The following is a 12,545-nucleotide window of genomic DNA, read 5'->3' on the forward strand; positions in this document are numbered from 1 at the left end:
ACAGGCATCTGAAGCACCAGTTCCATGATGCTGTACCAGTTTAGTAGTTAGCGTACTACTAAATACAGAACGGCCACTACTAAATACAAACGGTCTTCTGCATAAAACCACTTGAAAGGCTTTCTCTGTGGCTGAGTGCCACCATTTTCCTCTTTAGAAACCAGCAAGGACCAAGTTGGCCTGTAAACAGAAGCTCGTCCCTCGTAGAGGATGGTCATGTAGGCTGAATCCCATCTGGGAGAGTTTGATTGGATTGGACAGAAGAGGCGAAAGGCAAGTGGGGGGGGGAGGGGTAAAAGAAGCTACAAGGTATAAAGGGGGGGTTCAGCTTCTAAAACTTCCCGTTCATCAGACAGATGACCGTCTGTGAAGGCTGTCGGCTCCCCACCTTTCATGGAATCTGCAGTCCCGAAGGAGGGTATTAACTATGTTGAGGTTCAAACGAGGACACGTCAGTGTCCAGACCATGAAAGACAGGGAAAGATGGAGACACTGGCACATATTGGTGGAGACTGCGGACTTGTGATAACTGAAGGCGCTGTGGCATCCTGGATTGAATCCCAGGGTAGAGAAAGGACATGCGTGGAAAGACTGAGGAAATCCAAATATTATCTGTAGTTTACTTCATAGCATTGTACCGCGTTACTTTTGTATTTCTTAACAGTACATTTTTATCTTTCCTGGACATTAAAATTTACTACCTATGGCCATGTTTAAAAGCAAAACATGTTCATGAAATTATTTTCAGTGTGATAGAAATACAGTGTGTTTTTCTCCAGTTTAAGTGGTGATGGTCACACAACACTTTTTCCCTATTGAACTTGATATCTAAAGGAATAACTAAATCCGATAATTAAAAGAAATCCAGGGAATTCACATGACTTTACTTCAAGGTAAGTATGATGTCCAGTGTTGTTTATATGCTCATTGCCTCTTGAGAGAGTTCAATGGGCGTGAGGAGAAAGTTGAAGTGTATCACTGGTAATACCATTACTCCTTATCCACTTCCTACATGCCAATCTAGTTACCAACAGTCCTCTGGGAAAGAACTAGAGTTTGGGGAAGCAAGAGGCAGGACAAGAAGGTTACCAGGAAGTCAGAGCTATGGGGTCTGGGTTCAAAGCCTTAGGTATCCTCCAACCCATACTTTGTAGACTGAGTTTCCACATGAGATTTCCTTTAGGAAAAAAGTTCTACTTGAGTTTGGTCAGGGTGGGGTGGGGGTAGGAGAGAACCTTTTTTAACTTTGGTTATGAAAAATCTTGGGGCACCTGGGTGGCTCAATTGGTTAAGCATCTGACTTTGGCTCAGGTCATGATCTTGAAGTTCGTCAGTTCCAGCCCCATTATCAGGCTCCGTGCTGACAGTGTGGAGCCTCTGGGGATCCTCTGTCTCTCTCCGCACTGCCTCTTTCTCTGCCTCTCCCCCATTTGCATGCACGCTCTCTCTCTCAAAATAAATAAGCTTTAAAAAAAATGAAAAATCTCAAACATATGCAAAAATAGAAGAGAGTGAGTCCCCATGTATCCATCACCAAGCATCAATAATTATTGATACATGGCTATTCTTATCTCATTTATACCACAATCATTCCCCCACCACCTGCTCCCGCAAGATTATTTCACGGTAAATCTCAGACATCACATCATTGTATCTCTAAATATTCCTATATGCATCTCTAAAAGGTACTATTCTTGTGAAACACATAACCACATTATGCTAAATGAAATAAACTAATCACAGAAAGACAAATACTCTAGGATTCCACTTACATGACATGCTTAGGGTCATCAAAGTTATTGAGACAGAAAGGAGAATGGGAGTTGCCGGGGGCTGCAAAGAATGGGGAAATGAGGATTAGTGTTTCATGGGTACAGAGTCTCAGTTTTGCAAGATCCAAAGAGCTGTGGAGATCAATGGTAGTGATGTTGCACAACATTAGAAATTTATCTATTACCACCGAACTGTACATTGAAAAATGGTTGAGTTGGTAAATTCTGTGTATTTTACCACAATAAAAAATAGAACAAAAAAAAACCTTAAAAAAACAAACATAACCACAATAGCCTGAGTACTGAAAAAATGAACACGAATGCCTCATCAAATAGCCAGGAAGTGTTTAAATTTCCCCAATTACGCATAAGTTTTGTTTTGTTTTGTTTTGTTTTTTTTAGTTCGTTTAAACAAGAGTCACACTTTGCATTTGGTTTTTGTCTCTTAATTGTCATATAACCCAATGGGCTGCAAAATTTCTCACATTCTGGCTTTCCTAATTACATCCTCGTGGTGTCATTTAATATATTCTTTGGGCTATAATCTTTTCTTCTGCTGATTGCCCCCGCCCCCCCTTAAACATACTCCTTACTAGTGTCAGTTCTGGGCCTTGTTATGCTGAACTCTCCCCAGAAGTGATTTGATTCGATTTGATTCATTGCTATGGCTTCATTCTAGTCCGCTTGAGGTCGGCACGCCCACCTGCCCGACGAAACTCTTCATCTCCGAGCTCGACGAGACTGCCCGAAACGGAGTTCACCATCTTCTCTTCCTTCCACTATCAAACCTCCAGTGCTCCTTGTGTTCCCTTCTCCTCAGTGAATGGAACCCCAATCTGCACAGACGTCCAAGCCACAAGCGTGGGCCCCATCTTGAACCCCTCCCTCCTCTGCACTTCCTACACCCTCTGTTCTAAGCCCTGTCAGTTATACCTGAACCACTGAATAAATTCATCTACCTCTGTCCGTTCCCCAAACCAACACTCCAGTTGATGTCACCTGTATCTCTTATCTGGATCTTCTCTGGAATCTCTTGTCTTGATTGTTTTAACAGTCCCCTGACTGGTTTTCCCATTAAAATTGTCATTAGATTGCACCTTATTTTTTTCATTCTGCATCTAGAATTGTCTTCCTAAAACCAAATCGGATTCCATTGCTCTGCTATTTAGAACTCTTCAGTGGCTGTTCATTGCTCTAAGGATAAACTCCAAATTGTGAGATGTGGGAAGCCCTTCGAGATTTGTACTCTCCCTTCCTTTCAAGACTCACTCCTCCCCTACCTCTTCTATACCCTTCCCACTACACCCCTGTCATCAAGAGTTCCTTCTGAATCTCTAGTTAAGCCTCTAGGCTCTCATCCCTCTTCTCACTTGCCCTCACACCCTGTTCCCCTGACCTATTTAATCCCTATTTGTGCTTGGATTTCTAAAAATTTTTTTTAATGTTTTTAGTTATTTTTGAGAGACAGAAAGCAGAGCATGAATGAGGGAGGAACAGAAAGAGAGGGAGACACAGAATCCGAAGCAGGCTCTAGGCTCTGAGCTGTCAGCACGGAACCCGACATGGGGCTTGAACCCATGAACTGTGAGATCGTGACCTGAGCTGAAGTGAGATGCTCAATCGACTGACCCAACCAGGCACCCCTATTTGTTTTTTTTTTTTTTTTTAATTTTTTTTTTCAATGTTTATTTATTTTTGGGACAGAGAGAGACAGAGCATGAACGGGCGAGGGGCAGAGAGAGAGGGAGACACAGAATCGGAAACAGGCTCCAGGCTCTGAGCCATCAGCCCAGAGCCCGACGCGGGGCTCGAACTCACGGACCGCGAGATCGTGACCTGGCTGAAGTCGGACGCTTAACCGACTGCGCCACCCAGGCGCCCCAGGCACCCCTATTTGTGCTTGGGTTTCTGCTGTGATGTTCCTCCTGTGTCCCTTGGCTGTGATCCCCCAAGATCGGATTAGTGGCTCTTTCTCTATGCTCTCGTTGCCCCCAGAATCAGCCCTAACGGCACTGCTTGTAATCTCATCAGAAATCTCTTTAAGAGCATGTCTTGATGCTTTTATGTGCTCAGGGTCTGACAAATGCCTAGGCACTTAATTGACTAATAAAGGAGTGAAGGAATAAATGAATGGATGACTCAATCAATGAGTGAAAACTTCTCATATAAATGATCTAAGCATACCAAAGGCAAGCTAGATTATTCTGATTTTCAAAAATTCCCATCTTTTAGCCTTGTAATATCAACTACTCAGATTCATCCAATACCAATCCATTATTCCCTTTATCCTGCACTGTAAGACTTTTCTTAATGTAGCAGAGGAAAATTATCTTCAAAGCATTTCCCAGATAAATGATGAAGTTAGAACACGGGGCATAGAATTTTATGATAAAGTAATTAGTTAACATGCTCTGAGTATCTGATAACTCTTCTGTGAGTACAGGAAATTATGGATCCTGGGGACATTCTGGAAACAATTTCAGTTAAAAAAAAAATCAGATGCAACATTAAATTCTTTTCTTTCAAAATACCCAAAGTGTGCAATATTCTCTTAGTAGGCTATTTCCACTATGTGACATTTCCATGGCTATTTATAATGCATTTCTGTCTATAAAAGAAAACATGCCGTGGTTCTTTTTAAAACGAACAGTCAGTACACATAAAAGAATTTTTGGGTTTTAAAAAAAATGCCTATATTTCTAATACTGTACTCCCTTTCAAGAGACAGGCTTGGGTTCTCTTCTGACTTGTCAATAATGCAGCTTTGGAATTCTTTGGGTTCTTTGGTGACTGTCCTAGAGTGAAGGGCGTCCCACTGCCCCTCCTGTGGCCTCGCTGGGGCCCCAGGAGAACACAGAAGACAGACCACTGTGGCCTGCAAGTTCAGGAAATGATGTTAACCTTATGGCGGCCACTGTCGTCCTGGGAAACGAGGAGGCGATCTCTCAAACCCAGCTCAAGGGGTAAATATTGGTACTTTATATAGGTTACTCGTTCCTCCTTGCTCACCACCCTCCTGTTAACCTCACAATGCATGTTCCCTAAGAGTATGATGAGGGCTAGGAGAGGCAAGCCCGCAAATTACCCTGTGGCCCCAGTTCCACACAGTACATCCAGATAGTATTTGTTTTCGGCAAAATTTTATTTACAATTAACAGTTCCACACGTGAAAATCGTAACATTTTTACACAGACAGTTTCCTTTGGTTAAATGTGCCCACCTCTGCAGAACTTTGATGCTAGAAAACATGCAAGCAGTAGGAAATGCAAATACTAAATGCATTAATCAACCAAATAAGGCCCTGCCCCTGCTAGGCAATTTGTACCGATATAGGCCTATATACACGTTAAAAATTCTTCACCTTCTAGGGGCGCCTGGGTGGCTCAGTCGGTTAAGCGTCTGACTCTTGATGTCGGCTCAGGTCATGATCTCACGGTGTGCATTCAAGCCCTCCCCGTCAGGCTCTGCACTGACAGTGAGAAGTCTGCTGGGATTCTCTCTCCCTCTCTCTCTGCCCCTCCCCCACTCATGCTATCTGAGTCTCTCTCTCTCAAAATAAATAAATAAACCTAAAAATTAAAAAAAAAAAAATTCTTTACCTTCTTAGATCAAACAGCAGCTTTTTACAAAACGAAAAACATTACCTTTCTCATTTTAAAGGAAAAACAATTTTTTTTTTAATTTCAATGTTTATTTATTTTTGAGAGAGAGAGAGAGGCAGAGCACAAGCAGGGAAGGCGCACACATAATCCCATATGCAGAGTATCAAGCAGATACTGACAGTATGTCCTTAAGGAAGCTCATCTATGAGGTCAGAGGCCCTCACTGTGCGCTGGCCAATCCGCACTTGAAAGCCACCATTTCGGCAAGATTGTTCCAGACTCTTAGCTGGAGCAAACGCAAGAACTGCCATCAACACCCAGGCATTTGCGGGAAAAGGCCGGCAGGACAGAGGACATAAAGAGTCTGTGGGAGAAGGCCAGCAGGACAGAGGACATCAAGGAGGTTTGCTCTCATTAATTAGCCACAACCAAATAAACAGCAGAGCCTAAGCACCCTAAAAGATGAGATGAACTGAAATCTTAGTTCATTTATTCTCATTGTACTCAAGGTAATAAATTTATCTCTGGGTGCAGCTTAATCCACATCTGACTGTGATATGTAACTTCGAAATTGCCATTATTTTCTTCGTCCAAAATTGCTTTTTGATTTCTTCTTTGTCTCAGGCTTTGTGAGAAAATTTTAAATTGCCAAGAAGTTTCATTTTTGTGTGTGTGTTTATGTTTGTGCTGAAACTTTTAAATTTTCTTGTATTTTGTGCCTGTGTAATTTCTAGGATTTGGAATTTGTTGAAAAGTTTGTGGCTGCTAAATGATCAGTACTTGTAAATATCTCATGATATGGGATGTAGTCTCTTTCAAGATTTGTTCTTTTTGCTTACACTGCTCCTTGATCACAGCAATTATGATCACTTAAATGTCACCTTTTTTTTAATGCTTTTATACTGGATGGGTATCACACATTGCCATTTTTTATGCAGTATTCTCTTATTCTTGAATTCTTTGCTGCAATTTAGTAAGCAGGACATTTCCGGGTCATTTTTTTTTTCAGGACAGGCATAACATGAGGTGCATTTTCTGAATCCCCAAATGTATCTAAGAATATCTCTGTTGCATTTGCATATAAAACCGTACTGGCTTGATATAAAATACTGAGGTTACTTTTTTCCCCCTGCAGAATTACATATTAAAAAAATTTTTTTTAACCTTTATTTATTTTTTGAGAGACAGAAAGAGACAGAGAACGAGTGGGGGAGAGGCAGAGAGAGAGGGAGACACAGAATCTGAAGCAGGCTCCAGGCTCCGAGCTGTCAGCACAGAGCCTGACACGGGGCTCGAACTCACAAACTGTGAGATCATGACCTGAGCCAGAGTCGGACGCTTAACTGACTGAGCCACCCAGGTGCCCCAGATGAATCAAATTTTTAAAAGCAGTTTTAGGTTTTCAGAAAAAAAAAATTGAGAGAAAAGTAATCTTGAGTTGGGGTGGTCATTTCTTGCAACCTGTGAACCCGTATCAATACATTAATACTAAGTCAAGTCTACACGTTAGGGTTCACTCTTTCTGTACTACATTCTATAGGCTTCTGATAAGTATATAATGGCATGCATTCACCAATATGGTGACCTAAAGAATAATAGTTTCATTTCTCTAAAAATCTTCTGTGCAATCCATTTCTTCATCCCTCCCTCGTACCCGCCCCCTTATTCCTTGGCAACTTCCGATCTTTTTACTGTCTCCATAGTTTTATCTTTCCCGGGATATCACATAATTGGAATCATAGAGTACCCTGCCTCTTCACATTGGCTGCTGTCCCTTAGCAATATGCATTTAAGGTTCCTCGATGCCTTTTAACGGCTTCGTGGCTCCTCATTTATTTATTGTTTTATTGCTTAATAGTTCTTCTTTGTCCGGATGGATCACAGTTTGTTTATCCATTCACCTGCTGAAGGACATCTTTGGTTGATTCCAAGATTTGGCGATTACGAACAAAGCTTCTAACAGCATCTGTGCGCAGGTTTTTATGTGAACGTAAGTTTTCAGCTGAAGGAGCCCGATGGCTGGATCATCGGGGAAGAATATAGTTAGCTTCTTTGGTAAGGAAGTGCCAAACTGTCTTCCAGAGTGGCTGTGTTATTTTGCATTCCCACCCAGCAATGAATCAGAGCTCCTGTCCCTCCACGTCCTCACCAGCATTTAATGCCATCAAAATTCTGAATTTTGGTTCTAATAGGTGTGTAGTAGTAACTTGCTTTTCTTTTTAAAGTTTTTTACTTTTGAGAGAGAGAGAGAGAGAGAGAGAATGAGTTGGGGAGGGGCAGAAAGAGAGAGAGAGAATCCCAAACAGGCTCTGCACTGCCCGCGCAAAGACCGACCTGGGGCTCGAACCCACGAGCTGCAAGATCGTGACCTGAGCTCGAGTCGGACACTTAACTGACTGAGCCACCCAGGGACCCCTCATTGTTTTAATTTACATTTCCCCCCACCCAGGGACCCCTCATTTTCCCGGTGACATATGATGTGGAGCATCTTCTCTTATGTTTCTTTGCCATTTGTAGATCTTCTTTGGTGAGGGGTCTGTTCACATTTTTGAGAGAGAGAGACAGACAGAGACAGAGTGCAAGTGGAAAGGGGCAGAGAGAGAGGGAGACACAGAATTCGAAGCAGGTTCCAGGCTCCGAGCTATCACCGCAGAGCCCGACATGGGACTCGAACTCACGGATCATGAGATCATGATCTGAGTCAAAGTCGGACGCTTAACCGATTGAGCCACTGAGGCGCCCCTTTCATTTTTCAGTTTTCAGAGTTCTTGAATCTTTTTTTTTTTTTTTTTTTTTTTTTTGGAGTTCCTCTTGAATCTTGAACACCAGTCCTTTAGCTGACACGTATTTGGCATAGATTTCCTCCCAGTCTGTGGCCTGTCTTCTCGTGCTTTTCATTGTGACCTTTTGGAAAGCAGGAGTTCTCAAATGGCGTTATATCTAAAGAAGTCATCACCAAACCCAAGGTGGTCTAGATTTTTCTCCTATGTGTCTTCTGGAAGTTTTATGGTTGTGCATTTTACATGTAGAGCTCTGATCCATTTGGAGTTAATTTTTGCAAAAGGTGTGAGGCCTGTGTCTAGACTCATTATGTTTGCATATGGCTGTCTGGTTGTGTCAGTACCTTTTCTTGTGTCTTTTTTTAAGATAATCTTCAGTTTTTTTCTGTCTGTAAGTTTTGGAACTTGCACTTTCCCCCCAAGTCACTGGTTTAATTTTCTGTAGCCTCCAGTCTTCTGTTCCCTGTTTCTATAGACTTTCATTGATCATTTCTAATTCCCTCTTTACTTTATATCTTCCTTATCTTGGATTCTTTTTTGATAAGTGAGCAATGGCCTCTCCAGTTTTCTTTGAGAATGTGAACTACGGATTTTTTTAAAACTTAAATTGCACATGGGGCGCCTGGGTGGTTCAGTCGGTTAAGTTTCCGACTTCGGCTCAGGGCACGATCTCACAGTCTGTGAGTTCGAGCCCAGCGTCGGGCTCTGTGCTGACAGCTTAGAGACTGCAGCCTGCTTCGGATTCTGTGTCTCCCCCCTCTCTGCCCCTCCCATTCTCATGCTCTGTCTCTCTCTGCTCTTGATAATAAATAAACGTTAAAAAAAAAAAACCACCTTAAATTGTACATAAATTGGATGAGCATGCATCCTGCTGAAGGTCTGTTTACACCTGTCATACTCTCACAGTTACTAATAGCTAAATACAGAACAGTGCTCGTGGGAATGCAGGCTGGTGCAGCCACTCTGGAAAACAGTATGGAGGTTCCTCAAAAAACTAAAAATAGAACTACCCTATGATCCAGACAATTGCACTACTAGGTATTTACCCAAAGGATACAAGTATGCTGTTTCGAAGGGACACATGCACCCCAATGTTTATAGCAGTGTTATCGACAATAGCCAAAGTATGGAAAGAGCCCAAATGTCCACTGATGGATGAATGGATAAAGAAGATGTGGGATGTATATACAATGGAGTATTACTCGGCAATCAAAAGGAATGAAATCTTGCCATTTGCAACTACGTGGATGGAACCGGAGGGGATTATGCTAAGTGAAACGAGTCAGTCAGAGAAAGACAAAAATCATATGACTTCACTGACATGAGGACTGTAAGAGACAAAACAGATGAACATAAGGGAAGGGAAACAAAAAGAATATAAAAACAGGGAGGGGGACAAAACAGAAGAGACTCTTAAATATGGAGAACAAACTGAGGGTTACTGGAGGGGCTGTGGGAGGGGGGATGGGCTCAGTGGGGGAGGGGCGCTAAGGAATCTACTCCTGTAAATCATTGTTGCGCTAGATGCTAACTAATTTGGATGTAAATTTCAAAAAACAAAGAAAAAAGAAAAAAAAGAAAAAAGTAAGGAGAAGAAAAAATAGAACGGTGTTCAAAGGCGTTCCAGTTTGGACAAGAGATTCTATAGTGACTCTCCATACAAATCTTAGTTATGTGTCCCGGAGGTTCAGCTGAGCCTCGTTTTCACCATGTGCCTCTTCAGAGTTTTTACGGCTAAAAGAAATTAATTGCTGCCCTTTATTATTTTACCCGGTGCAGAGACAAGTCGTTCGACATGTGACAGGATTTAACCCTCCCCCAAACCCCACAGGTCAGAACGATCCTCCCCATTTTACCAGTGAGGAAACTGATGCCCAGAGATGGGGGCTGGGGAAAGAGAGGGGCTCTGTGCTTTTCTGAACTTTCCTGACTAGGAAAAAGCCTACAGATAGGAGGTGGGAGAGGGCAGTCACTTTATTTGTCGGGGGGTTTTTTTGCGGGTGGGGGGAGAAAGCAGGGAAGCCCTCTGAATCTGGCAAGGGTGGCCCTTTCCTGAGGCTCCCCGGAGACATCTTCCCGCGTGTGGAACATCTGGGGTGGGAATGGGCACGGAACACGAGCGGGAGCAGAGTCTGACATCTTTTAAGAGCGTGAGGATGACTCCTTCTGCAGGAGTGCCAAGCCAGAAAGGTCATTCTAGACCTCCAGAAATCCAGCCTGCCTGCCAAATGCATCCTTGTGCCGCACTCCTGACATTGAGACATACCTGCACGGCCTCTGTCGGGCTTACGATGAGGTGCAGGAAAAGTACAAAGGCTGAAAACTTGACCGGTCCAGAGAGACTGACAACAACGGGCCAGACGCATTAAACGCTCCACAGACCAAGAGGCTGTGCACGACGACCACCCCTGATACGGGGACCTCGCCAGAGATGTGGCCCAGCCCAGACATGCTTTACGCCCGATAATGATCCAAACGGACTCCTCGAGAAAGCAATCACCCTGAATACACTGTGCCCTCCAAACGTGTAACAGGCCTGGCACATGGGCCACTCCCCTGCTCAGAGCAGCGCTGACACGGCCACCTGCCCAGACCTGCTACCCATCCCGTTCACACCAATGACCTACGGCGCACGACCACTTGCTGGCACCGTGAGAGGCCCCGCCCACCAGAACTCGGGTGGGTAAGATGGGGAAGGAGACCAAGCTGAGGTTACCTGAAGTTCCCAGCAGAGCAACACCTTCCATCTCGCAGCCATATAAAACCCTGCTACTCAAAGTGCGGTCCCTGAAGCAGGCGCCCTGGCGTCACCTACACGTGTGTCACAAATGCAGAAACTCAGACCTCATAATCCTGCATAATAAATTCATAAAAATCTGCATAATTCCCCAGGTGGCTCATACGCACTTGAAGCATGAGAAACGCTGCTAAAAACGCTTGAATATCTTTCTAGAAGTCTGAGCCGGGCATCATTTTTACGGGATCGCCGTAGCTGAAGAAGGAGTGAGCGGGGGGTGGCGGCTGGGTGGCTCAGCCGGCTGAGCATCCATCCGGCTTCGGCTCGGGTCGTGATCTTGCGGCTCGTGGGTTCGAGCCCCGCATCGGGGTCTGTGCTGACAGCTCAGAGACTGGAGTCTGCTTCCGATTCTGTGTGTCTGTCCCTCCTCCGTTCACACTCTCTCTCTCTTCTCTGAAAGTAAATAAATAAAACATTTTTTAAAAATTAAAAATTCATAAAAAAAAATGACAGAAAGGAGCAGGGAGCAGCCATCGTTCATGTGAAGATACGCCTGCTCACTCAGGAATGTCGTCATGGGCGGGCAAACGTAACAAGCAGGTGGTGATGGCTGACAAGTCACATGTGTTTAGGAAGCTTTGTTTTTCTTAATCTTTTAGAAAACAACCCCAGGATCTGCACACACTTCTCTGAGCCTACTCCAGAGCCAGAAGAGAATTCTGAAAAATTATACACGCTTCCAAGTCTGTTATGGGAATAAGCTTCTGGGAGATTCTGCCTGTTTCCCTCAAAATCTGAACATCGTCACAGTCAGGTACTTATTCCTGCCACTCTGACAAGAGCAGGATTATTAACTCTGCCTACAGTAAAATATTCATATGAAAAATAAAATGCGTTGCAATTTTATGCATTACAACTACTATGAGCTGTTAATGGCTTAGGTGTCCAGACACATCTCATTCCTCACGAGGGCTCGTTTCCAACGAGGACACTTCTCGTGTGGCTAATTCGGTCCCCTCGTTTTCAACTATTGGCCATAGGCGTGCTGATTCTTCTGTTTACTTCTCCTGACATGGAATCTGTGTTTGTCTCACACTGAAAGTTGAGACGGATTCTGTCAGAATTGTTTTTGTTCCCTTCCAAATGTTTCAGTTCCAGAAAAAGGGAGAAGGAAAGTGTATCGTTTTTCTTGGCCAGATTAAAATTCCAATTGCCTGGAAGGATGAAGAGATCAGCAGAAATTGCCTCGCCGGCAACCTTCACCCCAACCCCATCTCACACACTCACACTCACACTCACACACACACACACACACACACACACACACTAAAGCAGCAGTCAGGTGACTCTAGGCTGTTTGCTGCACAGAAGTGATGTATTAGAAAAAAAGGAAAGATAGGCACCTGGGTGGACCAGTCCGTTAAACCTCTGACTCGGTTTTGGCTCAGGTCATGATCTCACGGTTCGTGAGTCTGAGTCCCATGTCGGGCTCTGCGCTGACAGTCTGGACTCTGCTTGGGATTCTCTCTTTGCCCCTCCCCCACTCCTTCCTCTATCTCCACTCTCACAAAATAAATAAATAAACATTTAAGAAAAGAGAAAAAGGAAAGAAAAAGGAATCTCTTTCCAGCTCTTGAGCTTTGAATAGCTGTGT

Source organism: Lynx canadensis, chromosome E1 (assembly GCF_007474595.2).
Source record: "Lynx canadensis isolate LIC74 chromosome E1, mLynCan4.pri.v2, whole genome shotgun sequence".
NCBI classification, from domain to species: domain Eukaryota; kingdom Metazoa; phylum Chordata; class Mammalia; order Carnivora; family Felidae; genus Lynx; species Lynx canadensis.